Source organism: Limanda limanda, chromosome 6 (assembly GCF_963576545.1).
Source record: "Limanda limanda chromosome 6, fLimLim1.1, whole genome shotgun sequence".
In the NCBI taxonomy this organism is placed as follows: Eukaryota; Metazoa; Chordata; class Actinopteri; order Pleuronectiformes; family Pleuronectidae; genus Limanda; species Limanda limanda.
Window position 1 is genome coordinate 10933642 of NC_083641.1, and position 20785 is coordinate 10954426.

Here is a 20785-nt window from a genome sequence, read left to right on the forward strand (position 1 = left end):
GAGGCCACACACAAACCTCTCAAGCCAAAAGTAAATTTATTTAACTCCAAATCAAGATAGCTCTAACTACATAGTGGGATGTGTAAAATATGTTACGCGTCAGTGGTGTTAACAGTGTTTGGATGTGTGAAAATAAGGTGTGAGGTATGTTGTAAGGTGCAGAAGCAGAGAAAAACAAAGGCCCCATGCCCCTGGAAGCAGCCTTTAGATCTGCAGCTGAAGCCCAGCCCAAAAGGGCAGGCCCAGGGTGACGCCCCTGCCAGCTCTACCTGTGTCGGGAAAACAACTCCTCAGGCTCTCACAGGTCAAGTGGTCAACCTGAGAAGGACATGGATACATTATAATGTCTCTAATCATCACAAATTAAGTATGATTTCATAAAACATAAAAAATGATTAACTCCCCAGACTAGAGGAGACTCAACAGACAAACTATGGTACAGTGAAGGCAGAGAGTGGAGGCAGACAGAGAGCAAGTCCTCAAACATGGACAGAGGGGGAACAACTCCTCAGGCTCTCACAGGTCAAGTGGTCAACCTGAGAAGGACATGGATACATGATAATGTCTGAAAAATAAAGAAAATGTTTTCCTCTGTCCTGCACCTAGAGTTGAGAACTTTTTGGATGTGTGTTTCTTTTAAAACCTTTTGAAAATTATTATAATTATGAAGTATGAATTTATACATTCAAAAATACATGATAAACTTACAAAATTCTAACAGGGGTCCCAAATGTCCACATATAAAACAGAGGGAGAACGACTCCTCAAATATATCACAACAACCTGTAATGGAGAATAATTGATCATTTAGTGTACCTGATCACACCATTAAGGATCAACACATAAGCACAATAAAACTTCTGAAAAGAATTATTAAAATGACAAATATTGAATTACTACATCCATAATGATTATAAATGATTAACAATGACAATGTGTGATAATAACAATAATATTAAATATTTCTCACCTTATCAGTGGAGCAGCTTTTTAAGCAGCTCACTCTTCTCTGCAAGTCTGTCTATCACCGAGTCAGAGTCCAAGGCTATAAGAATGTCTTTCTCTGTGGCCATCAACATAAAGGCCTCCAATTTGTCAGGTGAGAGGGTGCTTCTGAGTCTGTTTTTAATTAACTTCAGGATTGAAAATGTGCGCTCACAAGCCACCTGCGTGAGGGATAATGTAAGCAGGTATTTATAAGCAAGGCCTAGGACAGGGTATGCATCTGTTAGCATGTTGAAACGGCGAAGTATCTGGTACCATGTCTGCCTCCACTCGCTCATCATTGTCGAGTCCTCCTCGCTCGTCTCCCGGCACACCTGCTGCTGCTGGGCTGGTGAACCCGGCACCACATAGGTCCGTCAGTTTGGCACATTTAGCAGCCTCCACCTCCAGAGACTTCAGCTTTTTTTTCCCATGCTTCTCAGCGCCACCCGGGCGTTTTTTACTCTTATTATCCATTTTAAGTTTCTGTCTCAGCAGCAGCCAGTCCCGCGACTCGCCAATGCCAGGGTCCACCCTGGTTTGTGTTGTGATTGACAGCACTGTCAGGGCTCTCTGAGCCTGTCAGCCCATGATTGATTGACAATGACAAACAATAGACCAATAATATGTGTCGATGCTGGCAACACACTGCTAGCCCTCTGTAGCCAATTGGCCGCCCCAATTGGAGGGAATTTAGAGAGGAAGAAGAGAAAAAAAAAAAAACAAGAAAAAACATAGCGGACCAACCGGCCCACATTGGGTCAACGGCCCACCGGGACGATGCCCGGTGGGCCAGATGGCCAGTCCACCCCTGCTAACATCTTGTTCAAAGAACTGTTTGAAGTTCATAATATGGGAAGTTAGGCGTCTTCAAACAATCAAAGTGTCTTATTAGTTAAAAGCAGCTGATCATCATTACTTGCTGTTGTTTCCTTCTTTATCTGAGATACAATTTCTTTCATCCTTATATCTTAATAACGTAAGTTATGACCATAACTATGGATCTATGAGACCGACCGATGACCGTCACCACGGTCTTAACACGAATGATGTCCTCATCTCCCTATCCTCGAGACCAAATATCAACAATGTCACGTGAGTGACCTTAAGGGGGCTGGGCTCACCGCCCATAAAGCTCCCCGGTGAGCGCGGCCGCCTCCTCCTTGTCTGAACGCCTCAGCCCGTTCTGAGTGACAAAAGAGGGTGACGGTCATCGGTCGGTCTCATAGATCCATAGTTATGGTCATAACTTACGATCTATTTCGACCTCCCTCAGACCGTCACCACGGTCTTAACACGGATGACTAGTATCATCAGGGTCGCGAAGAACGGAGGACTCTACCGCCTCACATCCTCGCCCAGCAGCTGAGAGCAGCACTGCGGAAGCCATTGGTGTGGGGGAAGCCACATTGACCCTGTAGAATCTAGAGAATGTGCAGGGAGCACTCCATGTTGCTGCTGCACATATTTCTGAAAGAGGGACCCCCTTTAAAGCAGCCCAGGAAGTGGCCATACTCCTGGTGGAATGAGCTACCAAGGAATCTGGGACTGGTATGTTCTGTCCAGAATAGGCCTCAGCGATAGTATTAACGATCCAATGGGACAAACACTGTTTAGACACAGGGTGGCCGACTTTCTTACCCCCAAAACAGACAAATAACTGAGAGTATGAGCCCCTCAGAGACTTTGTGCGTGCAATATAAGCCTTCAGTGCCCTTACTGGGCACAACATAGGCAGGCCGGCTTCCTCCTGTAGTAGAGCCGGATCAGGTTGAAAAGTGCTGATCTCGATCACCTGATTTACCGTCTGATGGTTTATGACCTTAGGCAAAAACGAGGGGTTTGGCCACAGAGACACACCTGAGTCACCTGCCCTCCATCTTAGACAATCGTCACTTATAGACAGAGCATGCAATTCACTCACCCTTTTGGCAGAGCATATAGCCAGGAGGAAAGCTGTTTTGTAAGATAGAGACTTAAGGCTGGATTGCCCTATGGGTTCAAAGGGAGACTGCATCAGGGACCGCAATACCAAGGGGAGTTGCCACGATGGAGCCCTGGGAGCCCTGCTTGGTCGCAGGCGGTGTGCTCCCTTAATGAACTGAGACACTAGAGGGTGTCTACCAACTGTAACATCTCCCACTGTCTCATGGAAGAAAGAGATTGCGGCAGTGTATACCTTAATGGTGCTAGGTGCCTTGTTAGAGTCCAAAAGTGACTGAAGGAAACGGAGAATCAGCTCAATAGGACAAGCGGCTGGATTTTCCTGTCTGTTGCGACACCATGTAGAAAACACACTCCATTTATGGCCATAGTTAGCCCGAGTGGAGGGAGCCCGGGCATTGTCTATGGTCCTCAGGACAGCCTCATCTAACCTTTGAGAGAGGTACTGAGAAGGGGCCAAGCCCAAAGCTGCAGGATGTCTGATCTGGGGTGCCATATCTGAGCTTCTGCCTGTGAGAGGAGGTCTGCCCTGACTGGCAGGGCCCATGGTTGACCGTGAACCAGGCGAAGGAGCGTTGGGAACCAATGCCTCCCTGGCCACCTGGGGGCTATTAACAGCACCTCGTAGTGGCCCGAGGCAACCCGGTTGAGTACCTGGGGAATCAGAGGGAATGGAGGAAAAGCGTACAACAACCCTTCCGGCCATTCTTGAGATAGTGCATCTAGGCCTAGGGGACCTCCCTGGTTTTCCAGAGAGAACCACATCCTGCAGTGGGTTGTCTCTGCTGATGCGAATAGATCGGCCTGAGCCGTGCCAAACCGACTCCATAGGAGGGCTACAACCTCTGGATGAAGTCTCCATTCTCCTGGGAGAGGACCAGTCCTGGACAAGAGGTCTGCTGCTCGATTTACAATCCCTGGGATAAAGATTGCTTTGAGTCAAGCCAGATGCTGAAAAGCCCAAAACAGAAGTTTCTGTGCCACCTGGAGGCAACGCAGGGACCTTGTGCCTCCCTGGTGATTTATATGATACACAGTTGAAGTGCTGTCTGTCCTTATCAAGACATGCCTGCCCTGGATGGAGGAAAGGAGAGCCTTCAGAGCAAGGTGAACCGCTCTCAACTCCAGAACATTGATGTGTTCGCCACCCCAAGGGGCTATCCACGGGCCACGCACCATTCTGCCTTCCCAGACTGCTCCCCAGCCTGTGAGGGAAGCATCTGTCGTCACCACTGTCCTCCTCGAGGGAATGTTCCCAAGGGGGACTCCTTGGAGCAAGAGCACCCGGTCTGCCCATGGGCGTAAGGCTTGGAGACATGTGCGTGTCACACGAAGTTTCACGTGTCTGTCCAGCTTCGGGTCGAGCTTGAAGGCATTCATCCACGTCTGAATTGGCCTGGCCCTGAGGAGGCCCAGAGGAACAACAGCTGCTGCGGCTGAAATCATCCCCAGCATCCTCTGAAAGCTGATAAATTGTAGCTGCCTGCCGAGACGGAATCGTTTCCGGAAGACTAGAATCTTCCTCACCCTCTGAGATGTGAGGGATGCAGACATTGTAAGGGAATTCAAGCAAAGTCCCAGAAAAATCACCTGCTGCCTTGGCTCGAGGTTGCTTTTCGTCACATTTACCTTGAAACCCAAGGACCGTACATGCGACAACACCCTCTGGGTATCCTCTACAACTTGGCCAAGAGATGGAGCACAAATCAGCCAGTCGTCCAGGTAGGGAAGGATTTTTACTCCTGACAACTGGAGAGGAGACAAGGCCGCCCCAACCACTCTGGTGAACACCCTTGGTGAGAGGGAAAGGCCAAATGGCAGGACCTTGAACTGATAGGCTTGCCCCTGGAATGCAAACCGAAGAAAAGGTCTGTGGTTTGGACAGATGGGCACATGGAAGTACGCGTCTTCCAGGTCTATCGAGGTGAACCACTCTCCTCTTTCGATAGATTCTAAGATCTGACCCGTGGTCAGCATCTTGAAAGGAAGTACCTTTATGAAGGCGTTTAATCGCCTTAGGTCCAAGATGGGACGTATTCCGCCATCTTTTTTCGGCACGAGGAAATACGTGGAGTAGAAGCCAGTGAGCTGTTCGTCTGGATCTACTTTCATAATTGCATCCTTCTGCAGAAGGGTTAAAATTTCCTGTGCCAGGATTTGAGCCTGGACTGGGTCCGTGACAATCGTCATGCGGATCCTGGAGTAAGGGGGGGGGCCGCCGCCGAAATTGAATTCTGTACCCCTTTGATACTGTAGCAAGCACCCATGGGTCTGACACAGTTTCTTCCCAGCTGTCCAGGCATAGCCGAGAATGAAGTTCGGCGGGTGTCCCCCCACCCCTAGGCTGTACCGCCCCGAGGTCCTTGACCTCTGGGGGGGCGCCTCCTCTGGGGAGCACCTCTAGTCGAAAAACGGGGATAGAACCCACGTCGACTTTGTGAAGGCTGTTTGGAGTCACCAGAGGCTGTGAATCCTGTAGCCTGTCGCCTGTCATTCACCCATGGCTCCTTACGGGCCCAGGATGATGATCGGTGGGGAGGCTGGGAGCCCCTAAGTTTATACCTGGTAGACGCAGCCCCTCTGAAAGTGCGCTGTACTGACTCTCTGGTACGCCGAGACTGTTCAGCCTTATCTAACACACCCTGGGAGTCAGGATGAAAAACATGTGCCGGCACGACTGGCATATTGGTCAGTTCTTTCCTGATATTCTCGGGAAGAGTTGTCTGTGCCAACCAGATCTGCCTCCGAGCTACCATAGCAGATGACATAGCTGCACCAATGTCCCTTGTTAACTGGGAATGAGTGACCAGGGCAGAGTCTATCAGGCTCATGGTGTCCTGGTCCTCTGGGTTGGCTGTTCTCCTAAGAGCTGCCAATAAAATGGCGAGTGCATTGCCCGAGCGGGCTGCTCGTGTGGCTGCATTATAAGTCCGAGACACCAGTCGGTCTGACTTATCACACTCTTTCAGGGGACAGCGTGGATTGGTGGTTACCCGCTCTGGACCCAGAGATGTTAAGGCTGCCATCTCCCGCTCAACTGGAGGCATATCCCCCATACCTGTTTCAGGAGCATACTGATTCTTAGTCAGTCTCCGGCAACCTGCATTAAATTGAGGTGCCCCACTTGGGATGTTCCATGCTTTCCTGAGCATGTGCAAATAGTCACCAGCCACAGGTACAGTAACTGATTGCTGGGTCTGAGTGATGCCGGCCCAAATCCCATCCATTGGAGCAGGAGCCTCAGTTGGAACATTGAGCCCCACAATTTTTGCCGCACTTGAAACCCTTGAGATGACGTCCATGGGTGAAGGCTCACTTTCACCCATGTTGCTGAGGTTGGACGCCCCCTCACATTGTGTGGATTTAGGCTGTTTTAGCCCAGCAGCACCCTCAGACTGCCCATCACTTTCAAAAAGGGAATTTTGAGCATAGAGAGAGAGAATGTCAGGGTGAACCACATTCTCCTCCTGATAGGAGGGTAACCTGTCCGGGGAGGAGTGCCCATGCCTCGATGCCCTAGCTGTTGTGGCCGGGTACTGGGCCTCAACTCTACCCAACCTGTCTGACAGACTACGTATGGCCGCTAGGATTTGCAGCTGAGTGTCATCATGCTGACCAGCTGGGTTCTGTGAAGGTTTTGGAGCCTGTGTCTCGCTTGAGTCCCGCCTGCGAACAGGGGTGTGCTCATGCCCACGTTTTCGGGGGGCTTTCCTTGAGGTGTGTCCCCTTTCATTTAGTTTGGCTGGTAGAGGCTGCACGGCCCCAGCACGAACAGACTGCTCCACCCATCTGGCTCTTTTAACACGCTCCTCCACAGGCAGTTCCACTGCTGCCACACAGGGGTTCTCAATATCATCCATTAAATGTGCCATGCCCAAACAAGTCGGGCATTCACGGTGGCCATCTCGGGGATCCATGATACCCCGGCAATAATGGCACAAATGTGAGGACATTTCTGTGTTACTTTTGTGATTTAAGAATAAATATATAAACAATAGCGCCCAGCAGCTACGGATAGCTGGTAAAGGGGATCTTATAAACAGGCTAATCACAGCTGGCCAATATCACATAAAACGAAGGAAGGGGTGAAATAACTAATTCACCTGAAAATGCCCACTGTATGCCTGCAATGGCAGAAAACAAGGGGGGTGGGGGGGTGGAGAGAGAACAACATCCCAGCCACTGCGAACAGGGCTTTAAGGGAAACAAAATAGCACCTACAAAGGGTGATAACCAATAACCAACTGTATTTTATACAGGGAACACAGGCAAACAATCCCACCTGCTGCGCACAGAGGTGAAAAGGGGACACTACCTGGCCTCAAACACGGTTTATTTATTCATTTTTGAAAGGCAAATAAACGTGAAAAGGTTGGCTTTAACTCACCTCCACTCACTGTGCGCGAACGCACGAGGGGGAGTTGGAGAAACCCCACTCCCTGCGGACAGCGAGTTACCGGGTGAGGAGGGGGGGGGGCACCCCCGATCCAAATCAGTTTTAAGGGATAGATTATTTATTGATTAAGCTTCCCAACTTTTCTACTCACTCCTGTAAGAGAACAAACTCTGTATGGACACAAACAGCACGAGATAAACAATACTTACCCAAAGCTGTGAACATGAGTAGTTAGTGCCAGGTGCAGCTAATTAAGCTGCCTGAAACAAAGAGCAGAGCTTAACACATGCAGTGTAGCCCTCTGCCTCACTTTTAGAGAAGGGGAAAAACCACAAACAATCCTCAGGGACACAAGGCGCCTGCACAAAAGTGTCGGATTGATAAAAGTGGAGTCCCAAAATATCTTACTTACCTGTCGGTCTCGGATGAGGCGAGTGAAGAAAAGAGGAGGCGGCCGCGCTCACCGGGGAGCTTTATGGGCGGTGAGCCCAGCCCCCTTAAGGTCACTCACGTGACATTGTTGATATTTGGTCTCGAGGATAGGGAGATGAGGACATCATTCGTGTTAAGACCGTGGTGACGGTCTGAGGGAGGTCGAAATAGATCTAAACCGCATCATGCTTAAAGGTGGGGTTGGTTTGGTGTTTTGGGGGCAAAGCTTTGACCAGAGGGCTGATGGGAGAAGGTGAGATGTATCAGTTACATTTTTTCAAAGCCCAGCTTGCTCTCGTTTCCAGGATCACCAACCCTAGCTTTAATGCGAAAAGTCAGTTCAGGTGCATTGAAATCCACCTCTGCATTATTTTCGTTTCATTTATTCACATTGCTGTTGATTTATATTGGAGAAAGTGTTTTTTGTCATAATGGAAACACTATAAACCCACATCAAGTAAATTACAATCTTTATCAATTGTGTTTTCTCTTAGTAAAAGCTGAGAGACAGAGATGTAATCGAGAATGACATGTGGGTACGGAGGGTATAATCTTTGTGCAGAGATAATAATGGGCATGTCTCTTCTGAAAGTGGTTACACAATGATAGAATCCTGTTAAGTCAGTATCTTGTTTATCTACATCTCATGCTGTCAATAATATGTTGCTTATATCAAGGACAGGCCTCAGTATGATTCTTTCACAGTCTTCCTCTCTGGGCTGATGCTGCTGAGTCAAACCTGTTGTTGGTTCGAGCTGCAGAGGTCATGGTAATGAACTGGAAAGAGACCATGGTTCACTAAGAGCTTTGTTCAGGGAGGTCAATGGCCCAGACATCCTCTCTCCTGCAGCGTATCCGAATAGCATGATAAGGGCTCTGTAATTAGGAAGACAGATAGACACAGTATGGGTAATAGATTGTAAAAACTAATGGACTCACATCACTGATGTCCATTAACAGGCTTTCTGAGGGTGGCGTTTTTTTACAGTATAGGAAAAACACTCTCTCCTGTCTTTATATAGGTCACCGTGTTTACATGAACAATGCTGACATCGAGTCTGAATATAGAACCTGTTATTTTGAGACTTTATATGTAACAAGTTCAATAAATACATATGTGATTTAGAAGGTCGACTGTTTCACCTGAAGAATTAATATCCGAGAGCTGTAGACTAGGTGCTTTCAATGTTATAGACCATAAAGAAACTGTGGCTAATCTGAACACTAATCCTCCTGTAAATTTCTAGACATGGTGGGAATATTAAATTAGAGTCTTTGCACTGATACAACAACATATAATGCAACTTTTGATTGGTAACTAATATTGTTATGAAGATTTGGATACAGTTTGGCTAAGTAAGGTCTCGACAGGGAGCACAGGATCATTACTGACGTTACTGCACATTTTCTCTAACTCTTAATACTGAGAGATTAATTAATCTATATTTCATGAACATGTTTGCCTCACATTAGTCAAACATTCTTTCATAGACTGTGGCACAGTATCCGTGCAGAAGATACAGCTATTTTCAGTTCAGTGATAGACACATGTAACAAAAGTATAAATTACATAATAGTAGATGTAGTGAAGAAGTATTTCATACTATTTTTATGTAAATGACTACTGTGTATAGAACGCAGCCTTCAATCACAAGTGGTTGGGGACCTGATCAGTACATGAAGACACTCAGAGTTTGTTTGATTCGATTCCCTCCAGAGTTTATGAGACTGCATTTAGAAATCATGAAAAATGACCAGTCATGATTTTACAGCTCATTACAACACGTGGCGCACACAGTCAGGACTCAGTGTTGAAGTGAGCAGAGGATCTGGATTCATGATCCGACACCATCGATTAATAATTAAATACATGATCATTAGTTTATCATTTATATACTTGCCAATAAAAAATTAACTGTCAACGAAAACTTGTTCCTTATCATTTATATGAACTGAACTTTGAACCTGTTCTTTTCAAGTGTGAACTGGCTCAACACTGAGGAGTAACATGAGAACAGGGAAGTGTCAGACTCCATTTTAACTTGGATGAGCAGAAGGAAGAAAAGGGAGTAGGTGAGTGTTAACACACATTTATGAAAGTTTTACTGTCACACTCTCACACCTGGTGTTAACATCCGTCTGCGGTTCACACGGCTCTCAGTTTGTCAGTTCACACCTGGTGACAGACATAGTTTCAAGGTGATCGGATCACCAGGGACAGCTGTGAACACAAGGTATGGAAGAAAGTGCCTTCAAATGACTAATTAACAGAGTTAACTCACAATTTCACTTTTTATCTTCGTCAAATCTGTTAATCTAGTGTTTAAAAACAGAATGGTGTTTTCAGAATCCTACATTACAGCAGTGGTCACCAACTCGTCGACAGTCTTCACTGTCGTTCCCAGTAAAGCTCTGGACTCATTGGCCGAGGTTGTGTGAGAAACATCGACCTGCAGAGCCAGGTACATAGGTAGATATATATCAACATTAATATTATTAATTAATATTATGTTACTGTCGAAGAATCTGATTCATTCTTTCTACAAATTTGTTTCCGTTTCATTTCACTTTATATAAATTTGGGAGATAAAATTTTCCTAAGGAATAATTCATGGGTCTTGGTGAAAAAAAAAGGCATATTTAGAGGACTATAGATATCTATGAATATCTAGTCAGCACAGCTGTGTTGGACAGTGCTCTCCCAAAGCTGACAAACAAAGTGATTATCATACAAGGTGTAATGCCCCTAATGCAAGAAAGCTGAAGTAGTCAGCATTGCCAGAAAATAATAATTCCAACATTCCTGTTTGTGCACTGGGGAATAAATATAGTCAATATGTTCGCAGAATATATATCAGCTGAGACAATGTCCTGAATTGAAAGCTGCTGTTGTATAAATGAACATTTGATCTTGTTCCCTTTACTCACTAAAACAGTATCTGAGGTGAACTAACGTCATCCCAGAGACCCAGTTGACTGTGGGTTCGCAGTGTTGAAGGATTTGTGAAAGTACTTACTCGCATCAAAAAGTATTTGGACAGAATTTGACCCTTTACAGATACATTCAAGTCAATCAGCTGTGATGTTACATGGTTTTAAAGAAACTCTTCACTTGCTGATACACCATTTAGAAGGAGGTGAGGAAATCAAGCAGCCCCTACTCCCACTAGTATAATAGATGTATACTAAACCCCGTACCAGCTGAAAGTCTGAAAACTGTACATGCATGGAATAAGAGAAAGAAACAGATGAACTATATGATCTATGAAAAAACACATTAGACAGACAGAGCTCTGTTCATGCGCTGTGGACACAAACAGCAGCAGTGAATCTTTCTGGCTGATGTGAAGCGACAGATTGTTTAGTGGGGCATAGGAGGGCAAAGGGAAGGCTCTGGGGAGAACTCTGATCTGCCATCAGGGCAACAGTGGGAGCTTTTAAAAGCCTGAATGAGGGGTGGCGTAACTTCATTGGAGACCCTGGGCCGCAGTGAGAGCAGGTGGAGAGCACGGAGCGACTCGGAGGAGGGAAGATCCCATCTGCAGCCCAACAGGCAATTAGATACATAGAGTCTCCGCCACCTGCCTCTGCCACAACCAACAAGAGGTGGATGAAGACTGCTGTGTAATTATTAAGGCTAATCAGAGCCATCTATCTATCTAGGAGTGTCTGTGTGTGTGTCTTTGTGTGCTCCCAGACTCCTCAGACTGAGGGCGAGCAGGAGTTTACACACACACACAGGCCCCGTCCCCACTCACTCACACAGTGACTCACACATTGAGACAATATAAGAGAAGCACAGTCTGTTTTAGTTTCTCTCTGGTCAACAGCTGATCAATGATCAGAAGTTTGAGTTTCTGTGTCCTCCTCCACTCTGCTCTCCCTTTAACTAAAAAACGCTCATCAGGAGTTATCAGGACCTGATCAGTACATGATGTTACTCAGAGTTTGTTTGATTCACTCCAGTTTATGAGGCTGCATTTAGACATCATTAAAAATGACCAGCCAACATTTTACAGCTCAGTACAACACGTGGCGCACACAGTCAGGACTCAGTGTTGAAGTGAGCAGAGGATCTGGATTCATGATCCGACCCCATCGATTAATAACTAAATACACTACCATTAGTTTATCATCTATCATCATCTTGCCAATAAAAAATTAACTGTCAACGAATACTAGTTCCTTATCATTTATATGAACTGAACTTTGAACCTGTTCTTTTCAAGTGTGAACTGGCTCAACACTGAGGAGGATCACGATAAAAGGGAAGTGTCAGACTCCATTTTCACTTGGATGAGCAGAAGGAAAAAAAGTGAGAAGGTGAGTGTTAACACACATTTATGAAGTTTTACTGTCACATTCTCACACCTGAATGTGAACATTCGTCTGCGGTTCACACGGCTCAAAGTTTATCAGTTCACACCTGGTGACAGACATAGTTTCATTCGTCACCATGGACAGATGCGAACACCAGGTGTGGAACAAAGTGCCTTCAAATGACTAATTAACAGAGTTAACTCACAATTTCACTTTTTATCTTCGTCACATCTGTTAATCAAGTGTTTAAATACAGAACAGTGTTTTCAAAATCATACATTACAGCAGTGGTCACCAACAGTCTTCGCTGTCGATCCCCGTAAAGCTCTGGACTCACAGGCTGAGGTTGTGTGAGAAACATCGACCTGCAGAGCCAGGTACATAGGTAGATATATATCAACATTAATATTATTAATTAATATCATTCTACTGTCCGAGACTCTGAGTCAGTTTTTCTACATATTAACTGTCGGGAGAACAAGATCAAGGATGAACTTCTGTCAATCAACAGTTTGACTTAATTCTATGATTGGCTGATCGAACACATTAAACCTACAACTGTCTCAGGTTACCGTGACAACAGGGAAACTGTGTTGGAGGGTCTACTTTGATATATTTGAAGAAACACTGAATTAAGGTACCTGGTTTCATATAGTGTGTATATGAGCTAACAGTCAGTGTCATTGTTTTTCCTCTCAGACTGAAGATGAGTCGTTGTGAGGGGGAAGAGGAGGACAGAGCGGAGTCTCTCCAGAGGGAAAGGTCCAAAGGAAGACTCCTAGACATCAAAAATGAACCTGGACCCTCACACGTAGAGTAAGAGACTGTTTCTACTGTGAACTGATCAGAAGAGGATCTAGTTTCCTTTGGTGTGGCCCTTGCATTAGGACACAGCTTCATTGAAATTGATGGCTAATCTCTCAGAACCCCTCAAAGAGCTCAGTCCTCCACCAAAGCCCAACACCCTACTTATAAAACCACTCATATTGGGCCTATATTGTTTAAAATACAGTTTTTCTACATATTAACTGTCGGGAGAACAAGATCAAGGATGAACTTCTGTCAATCAACAGTTTGACTTAATTCTATGATCGGCTGATCGAACACATTAAACCTACAACTGTCTCAGGTTACCGTGACAACAGGGAAACTGTGTTGGAGGGTCTACTTTGATATATTTGAAGAAACACTGAATTAAGGTACCTGGTTTCATATAGTGTGTATATGAGCTAACAGTCAGTGTCACTGTTTTTCCTCTCAGACTGAAGATGAGTCGTTGTGAGGGGGAAGAGGAGGACAGAGCGGAGTCTCTCCAGAGGGAAAGGTCCAAAGGAAGACTCCTAGACATCAAAAATGAACCTGGACCCTCACACGTAGAGTAAGAGACTTTTTCTACTGTGAACTGATCAGAAGAGGATCTAGTTTCCTTTGGTGTGGCCCTTGCATTAGGACACAGCTTCATTGAAATTGATGGCTAATCTCTCAGAACCCCTCAAAGAGCTTAGTCCTCCACCAAAGCCCAACACCCTACTTATAAAACCACTCATATTGGGCCTATATTGTTTAAAATACAGTTTTTCTACATATTAACTGTCGGGAGAACAAGATCAAGGATGAACTCCTGTCAATCAACAGTTTGACTTAATTCTATGATCGGCTGATCGAACACATTAAACCTACAACTGTCTCAGGTTACCATGACAACAGGGAAACTGTGTTGGAGGGTCTACTTTGATATATTTGAAGAAACACTGAATTAAGGTACCTGGTTTCATATAGTGTGTATATGAGCTAACAGTCAGTGTCATTGTTTTTCCTCTCAGACTGAAGATGAGTCGTTGTGAGTGGGAAGAGGAGGACAGAGCGGAGTCTCTCCAGAGGGAAAGGTCCAAAGGAAGACTCCTAGACTTCAAAAATGAACAAAGTTAAAAAGCTTTTATTTTCTGTAGTTTTTCTGTATCTGATGAAAATAATCAGCAAATTTTCAGATTCTCTGTTTTTAGTCTGACATTGTTTCTTGTCTTTCAGAATATCTGCAGAAGGTTTTAAATGAACATAAGATCAGTCTGAAGACGACATGTGAAGATGTGACTGAAGGAACTGATGAAACAGGAAGTAGAACCCGCCTCAACAGGATCTACACTGAGCTCTACATCACAGAGGGACAGAGTGAAGAGGTTAATACTCAACATGAGGTGAGGCAGCTTGAGACGGCTTTCAAGACAAAGTCCATCCACGACACTCCGATCAAGTGCCACGACATCTTTAAAGCCGGAACTCACCAGCAGAGCAGCATCAGAGTTGTCCTGACCAACGGTGTCGCTGGTATTGGAAAAAGCTTCTCGGTGAAGAAGTTCACTCTGGACTGGGCAAAGGGTTTAGAAAACCAAGATGTCGGTCTGCTGATTGTGCTTTCATTCAGAGAGCTGAACCTGGTGAAAGACAAGCATTATAGTCTTCTCGAGCTGCTCCATGTTTTCCATCCAACATTACAGAAGGTCACGGCAGAGATGCTCTCTGTCTGTAAACTTTTGTTCATCTTTGACGGCCTGGATGAAAGCAGACTTTCTCTGGACTTCAACCACAGGAAGGTTGTGTCTAATGTCACACAGAGGTCATCGGTCAACACACTGCTGACAAACCTCATCCTGGGGAATCTGCTTTCCTCTGCTCTCGTCTGGATAACCTCCAGACCTGCGGCGGCCAATCAGATCCCTTCTACATGTGTTGACAGGGTCACAGAAGTACGAGGCTTCACTGACGCCCAGAAGGAGGAGTACTTCAGGAAGAGATTCAGTGATGACGAGCTGTGCAGCAGAATCATCTCACACATCAAGATGTCCAAGAGCCTCCACATCATGTGTCAAATCCCGGTCTTCTGCTGGATCAGTGCTACAGTTTTGGAGCACATGTTGACCAAAGACGAGAGTGGAGAGCTGCCCAAGACCATGACTGACTTGTACTCACACTTTCTGATGGTTCAGACAAAGAGGAAGAAAAACAAGTACGGTGATGGACATGAGACGAATCCTGAGCAGACGGAGGCTGACAGGGACGTTCTTCTAAAGCTGGGGAAGCTTGCACTTAAACATCTGAGGGAAGGAATCATCATGTTCTATCAAGAAGACCTGGAGTGGTGTGGTCTTAATGTCAAAGAGGCTTCAGTGTACTCTGGAGTTTGTACTGAGATCTTCACAGAGTGTGGGATCTTACAGAAATCAGTCTACTGCTTTGTTCATCTGAGCGTTCAGGAGTTTCTGGCTGCAGTCTACGTGTACCACTGTTACACCAAGAGGAACACAGAAGAACTCAAAAACTTCTTGGGAACATATGGGAACAAGCAGGAGAACTTCTCTCTGGATGACCTCCTGAAAAGAACCATGGAGAAATCCCTCACCAGTGAAAATGGTCATCTGGACCTGTTTGTTCGCTTCCTTCATGGCCTCAGTCTGAAGTCTAACCAGAGACTCTTAGGAGACCTGCTGGGTTGGACAGAGAAAAATCCAAAGATCATCCAGAGAGCCTTAGGAGGCCGGCTGAGTCGGACAGGGAACAATCCAAAGATCATCCAGAGAGTCATCAACAACCTGAAGGAGATGCAGAGTGATGACATTTCTCCTGACAGAAGCATCAACATTTTTCACTGTCTGACTGAGATGAACGACCACTCAGTAAATCAGGAGATGAAACAGTTCCTGACATCAGAGAACAGATCGAAAGAGGAACTCTCTGAGATCCACTGCTCAGCTCTGGCCTACATGCTGCAGATGTCACAGGAGGTTCTGGATGAGTTGGATCTGAAGAAGTTCAACACGTCAGACCAGGGTCGAAAGAGATTGATCCCAGCTGTGAGGAACTGCAGAAAAGCTCTGTGAGTTCAGACATGATCAATAACACATTCGATCAGTGTAGATTAGTCGTTTTTCAAATACCCACTGTATAAAATTGTTTTGGGAAGCATGGTGTTGCAGTGGTCAACACTGTTAGTGCAGCCATTGTATGAGGGTGGAAAGGTTTTTTTTCTGACTTGGCATACTTAGCACACTTAGCACAGTTTGAGGAGACAACCACTGAAGAAGCAGGACTGGAAATATCGTTTATTCTTCTTTCCAGTCAAACTACAATTATTACCCTGCGTTTGTACGCCACTGCAAACCAGTGCAGTGTCAGTCCTTCCAGGTTCCTGACATATGCATTCACAATAAGATAAGGTCACTGTAGCCTTTGACCTTTGACCACCCGAATCTCATGGGTTCTTCTGTTAGTCTAAATTAATGCTTGTACCAAATTTGAGAGGATTCTCTTGAGGTGTTTTTAAGATAACATGTTCATGAGGCAAAAAGGGGATATACCACGGGGAGGGTCAAATGATCATGTTTGTATGAATGTTGTGTTTTCAGATTTTATTCTAACAGATTTTATATTTTCTTTAATTACAGACTCGTTGATTGTGAACTCTCAGAGACTCACTGTGAAGTTGTGGCCTCAGCTCTGAAGTCAAACCCCTCACATCTGAAAGAACTGTATCTGAGTGGAAACAGCCTGCAGGATTCAGGCGTGAAGCTGCTGTGTGCTGGACTGGAGAGTCCAAACTGTCGACTGGAGATTCTGAGGTCAGGTCCTTAAAACCTTGAATGTTGATTTTTCCAACTTTTTGTTATTTCGTCAAGTTATTTAAATTGAAATGGATTGTAGCGGATTGCACGATTCTGCTTCAGTCTGCTCACTGTCCCTTAGTCATCTGTCACTCACCTAGCCTGTCAGTCACGTCCACCTCATCAGCCCAACTCCCTTCACCTGCAAACACCTGCTCCTGATCAGTAATAAAGTATCAGTAAATAATGTGGACTGACTCCAAGCAGTCGTATTCCTCAGGTTTTCACAAATAAGACACATTCTTATCGAAACACGTCGGACAGTTGATAAATATAGAAACAATCAGGAAGTGACTGTCAGGAGCCAGCCCTACTTTAAACAGTGTTTAATTCAGAAAACCTACTCAGTGACCAATCACACATAGAAGAAGGTCATGTAATGTGATTAATTAGATCAGAGGTCTTCAACAGGGGGTCCGCGACCCCTAGGGGGTCCGCAGAGGTTCTGCAGGGGAGTCGCAAAATCTTTGGTTGATAAGACAATTTTTTTTTTTTTCACGAATTTAAATGTTTAAATTACTTGAATAGCTCAGTGTTTTATGCAAGATGTATGTTTACTATAAATGGCAGTGGCATGGCCACCCTGTACCTTGCACATGTTTAAATTAAAAACATGAATATATGAACCCGTGTAATATTTGAATAGCTTAGTATTGAGTGCACAATATCAGGGTAGTTATGTTTATACATGGCACTAGGCCCAGTTTAATATAAAACACAATTTTATACAATATATATAGTAGGGGGTCCCTGCTCCATCTCTCCACCTGTTTGGGGGTCCTTGGCCTGAAAAACGTTGAAGACCCCTGAATTAGATAATGGTCCAACATGTTGATTTGATATTTATCTTCAGGTCACAGACTGGACTGAGGTCAGCAGCATGTTGAGAGTCTGTGTTGACATCCTGACGATCCACAATAACAGGAGGACAAATTACAATATTCATATTTCTTTATCTAGGTTGAAGAGCTGCAATCTATCAAAGATCAGCTGTTCTTCTCTGGCTTCAGCACTGAGGTCAAACCCCTCTCACCTGAGAGAACTGGATCTAAGCTACAACGATCTGAGGGACTCAGGAGTGAAGCTGCTGTGTGCTGGACTGGAGAGTCCAAACTGTCGACTGGAGATTCTGAGGTCAGCCATTGTGTGTTAACGTTAAAGGTGCAGTGTGTACACTTTAGTGACATCACGTTGCAGCTACCCATCACTTCACCCTTTCCTTCCAAACGTGAAAGAGAACCTGTGGTAGCTTCAGTCATCATAGAAACTCAAAGGCTTTGTTTAGTAACTAAACTTTAGCTTTTTCTGTAAGTACCACAATTCTTACAATTTATATAAAGCAATAAATACATCACAACTATTTTATATTAAGTTTCTAGCAATAGATCTAGCAATATATTAAGTTGACATGTTTGTCTTCTAAGTGTATGGCTCCTCTTCTTCATCCTGAGATATTTGTATTCTTGCAGTTTCACGTCCTTCACGTGTTTGTGTCCGTCATCAACACCTCCACTCGCTCACTGTGAATCCTCAGGACATTTACCTGCTCTATTCTCACATGGACTCACTCAGAAATTTATTTGGAGGCTGGCAGGAAAAGTTCCAGAAAATGTCCAGAAAAACTTGACTCAATGCAGATCTGAATACATATATGTTTAGTCAAAGTCTTTTATTTTACCACGTGAACTCAGTTCAATTTACTGTTAAGTTTAATCCTTTATACTAGTCTTCTCTAGACTGGACTAATGTAACTCCATCCTCTCTGGCATCAGACAAAAGTCCCACCTCCAACTAGTTCAGAACAGAGCAGCTCGGCTTCTCACTGGTATTAAATGGCAACATCACATCACCCCTATCCTTGCTTCTCTCCATTGGCTCCCTGTCTGTTTAAGAATTAATTTGAAGATTTTACTGATCACTTTTTAAGAATCTGGCCCCAAGCTACATCCCAGAATTATTGACCCCCTCTGTGCCTGCACCCAGCCTTAGATCCTCAGGTGGAGCTGTTTGCTGTTCCAAAGTCGAGGTTGAAAAATAAATCGTGACTGTGCTTTTACCGTCAGGGCCCCTTGGCTTTGGAACGGCCTACCTGAGGAGATAAGGCAGAGTCAGTGACTTCTTTTAAACCACTTCTTTACACCTATTTTTATAGCTTTTATGTGATTTTGTGCTTTTACTGTGTTTTTATCATTTTCACCTTTTATTTCCTCATTTATTTATCTCTATTGTCATATGACTGCTTTTATTCAAGTTATTATTTACTTTTCTTGCTTGCTGTCAAGCACTTTGTAAACTCTGTTTTTAAAAAGTACTATATACATAATGTATATTATTCTCACTATCCTTTTTTCAGGTTGGAGTTCTGCAGTCTGTCAGAGATCAGCTGTTCTTCTCTGGCTCAAGCTCTGAGGTCAAACCCCTGTCATCTGAGAAAACTGAATCTGAATAGAAACAACCTACAGGACTCAGGAGTGAAGGAGCTGTGTAGTTTTGTAGAGAGTCCAACCTGTCGACTGGAGAGTCTGAGGTCAGTTCACCGACCAAATTTTGTAGATCTGATATCTATAATACAGCAATTATACCCAGTTTGTCCATTTTAATTCTAAATTGTCAGCTATTTGTTAAAACACATCTGCGTTTAGTTTTGGATTTCCCTAAACTGATCTGCAGGATAGAGACTGGGTCCAAATAATATATTTTTACTGAATCAGGACTCGTTTTAGTCCTGATTCCATATTTACCTTCCATGTTATGAATCTGTACTGACATTAATATTTTTATGTTATTTTCACAAATTAACCTTTATCCAGGTTGAAGGGCTCCAGTCTGTCAGAGGAAAGCCGTTCTTCTCTGGCTTCAGCTCTGAGGTCAAACCCCTCTCATCTGAGAAAACTGGATCTGAGTCTTAACGACCTGCAGGACTCAGGAGTGAAAGAGCTGCTTGATCTAAAGCAGCCTTCAGACAATTGACTGGAGACTGTGAGGTGAGTCAGTCCACGCCACTTTCATCAGTATTTTACTAAACACGGTCAGTATCACAGTTAAGATCCAGGGTCTGTACTACGAAACAGGATTTGTGGTTATCAGGTTAACTTAAGGTTTAGTTTTTTCACTCCTACGAAGCTCATTCACTTCTTATCGGGTAAATCCCCAGGGTAACCAAGGCTAACCTGCTCCGGAGCAGGTTAAATTTGAGAACAACCCGTATAAAATCTCCGCCCACTGACCAAAGTGACTCTACACTGTTGTGTGGTGCACACTTTCCTTAAAAGGAAGGATAAGGGAAGTTTGAAACAATGTCTGGTTGGTTAAGTCGATATCTGCCGCTAGCAAACCCAGTACATCTCAACCTGTCCAGACTCATCCAGTCACCAAAATACCAAATGCACTCAGGGTCATCTGAACAGGACTGAAGTCCCTGCTGCTCTTTATACTGGATGTGCTGCAGTACTGACTTACAGCTGATGAAGTGAGCCTCTGTAAACACTGATGTGTCCCTTTTCAACAGATTGAGGAAGTGATCTTTGTAAAGGTGAGTGTGAAGAGGACAGTGTATGTGGATGGAGGCTGAGCTGTGTCCTGATCATCTACAGAGGTTGAAGCAGCTGCAGCATGTGCATAGAGGGCCTCTGACTGGGCCTTGTTGCTGGGAGGCAGAGTGGAGACAGAGCTCCAGAGGAATCAGAGGAGGTGAGCTGCTCTGAGATCAGGTCCACTGTCACACAGTGTCCAGTCCACCATCCTTCCTGTGTTCTCCTATCGATGTGACACAGCACCATCAGTGTATCTGCTCTGCTCTGCTGCTGCTCTGTCTTTTGAAACCAAAAAGTCAAAGCCCTAAATATTTCAAAATGATGTGCGGAAAAATGTGCCAATTAAAAGCAAATTTTGCTTTCAAATCTAAAAAGTGACATTATATTAACTGGTAGGTACACAAAGCTGTGGGCAGTCAGTGTTATAGATATCTGCTGAGTGGCAGCATGTTATGTTGTGTTGAAAACTAAAGGAAACGTGAAAACCATGAGCACTGCAGGTAATCAGAAAGTGTAAGGTC

The 20785-nt window shown here is 44.7% G+C and overlaps 1 pseudogene; it reads left to right on the forward strand.

Moving 5' to 3' along the window:
• The first annotated feature begins 1053 nt into the window (after nt 1–1053).
• Nucleotides 1054–19719, forward strand: LOC133003692 (NACHT, LRR and PYD domains-containing protein 12-like; annotated as a pseudogene).
• The last annotated feature ends 1066 nt before the right edge of the window (nt 19720–20785 follow it).